The sequence below is a fragment of the Pinus tabuliformis genome, chromosome 9 (genome assembly GCF_031772625.1).
Source record: "Pinus tabuliformis cultivar Carrire ecotype Pingquan chromosome 9, CPIR1, whole genome shotgun sequence".
Lineage (NCBI taxonomy): Eukaryota > Viridiplantae > Streptophyta > Pinopsida > Pinales > Pinaceae > Pinus > Pinus tabuliformis.
In genome coordinates this window covers 1109291561-1109293100 of record NC_142307.1, presented here as the reverse complement: position 1 = coordinate 1109293100, position 1540 = coordinate 1109291561, and the positions used below count along the sequence as shown (strand labels likewise).

Below are 1540 nucleotides of genomic sequence, written 5' to 3'. Positions count from 1 at the left end.
TGAATAACAATTTCTTATTCATTTAAACTGTAACATTTACCCAAACTAAATCAATAAAGTATTATAATGACTAATAACACAATGTACACAATTACAAAACCCATCAGAAACTCTCATTATGTAAAACATCATTGCACAAAATCTTATGGATTCATAACACTCTTAAACCTATGATATATGTTATGATTGGTAATCTATAAGGCCAAAGCCATATAATCACAGTGAAACAATAAATATTATATATATATATATATATATATATATATATATATATATATATATAGTACAGTCCTTAATTTCGAGGGCGTTCCTATGGAACCGCGATGCTATTAATTGTTTCACTGTATGAGCTTTTAATTCAAGTTTGTGGCATTTATTTTAAGTCGGCTTTGGAGCTGCGTTTATGCTGGCGGCTTTTCCCGGTTATCAAATTCCGGGAGTATTTGTTCATTCACCATGGCTTTGTCGTTATTGCCCCATCCACTTGGCGCCTGGAGCATGCGCCCTGCCGGCGTTTCCCGTGTCCATCACTCTAGATTTTTCCTATGCTTACATTATATTGGCGCTGGTTTCAACCTCCAGCTGGCTATGGTGATGTGTAAGAAATAAAAAATTCGCTTGGTACTTTCCTCTATTCTGTCATACGCAGCACGAGCAACCCATTATTGCAGCTCCCCTCCTGGATTTCTATGCCATTTTCAACGGTGGAGATTGGGGCTCCCAAATCAATGATCTACATTGTTCCAGGTATGGGAGAATACTGTTTGAGGGTTTCTATGCGGCATTCGAACCCTCTCGAGCTTATTCTGAGAATGGTTTCCAGCTCCTACAGGTCTCTGGCGATTTGCTTCCCCACAGCTCAGTTTCCCCAAACAGGTCAGTTCCTGGCGGGTTCGATGGTTCTGCCTACCGACAACGGTCATGGTAAGCCTACGCACCTTTTCTTTGGGTAATTGCTGTATCGGTTACAAATATCATTGATATTCTTGCTCTTACTAGATTTTTTGGGTGACTCTTCTGTCACAGGTGCTATGCCATGGTATCGTGACCAGCAACCAGGTGGGCAACCTGCCTAGACTCCATCGCTCAAGTCGCCTTCCGGGTAAGAGGCACCTTCCACAATAGATGTAAGGGTAGAAGGATGAATCCGGAAGAATGATCGAGCTGGGTTTCCTTCTTGGCAAGCTTGCCTGAGTTTTGTTCTAATTTATGGAGTCTTACTAGTTGTATTTATCTCTGTATAAAGTCGCAGGCCTACTCTTGTTTCCCTATAATGTAATTAGTTGGCTCAGAACAGTTCTGGCGAGAGAGCCCTAGCTGGGTTGCGGTGGTTATCATAACTTCTAAATATGTATTTTGTTACAGAACCGAGGGTTGGACCCTTCCGTGGGTTGTTCCCAGGGTGGATACTTATTTAATATTATAGTTTCATGACTGTTAATTATTCCTCCATTGCCGGGTTAATAAATTGTATTTTTTTTTCCACAGTAATGTTTAACGTTAAATTGATGTGAAGATAGTTTGGGATTGTATAGTTATC

At 40.3% G+C, this 1540-nt stretch overlaps 1 long non-coding RNA gene across 2 annotated transcripts; it reads left to right on the top strand.

The window, feature by feature from the left end:
* Positions 1–566: 566 nt before the first annotated feature.
* On the top strand, positions 567–1329 carry LOC149152541 (uncharacterized). Of its 2 annotated transcripts, XR_016263169.1 has the most exons (3): positions 567–747; positions 824–924; positions 1027–1329. It is a non-coding gene; the product is annotated as an uncharacterized LOC149152541 (long non-coding RNA). The 2 variants fall into 2 exon arrangements; XR_016263168.1 differs by having other exon boundaries at positions 567–924.
* The last annotated feature ends 211 nt before the right edge of the window (positions 1330–1540 follow it).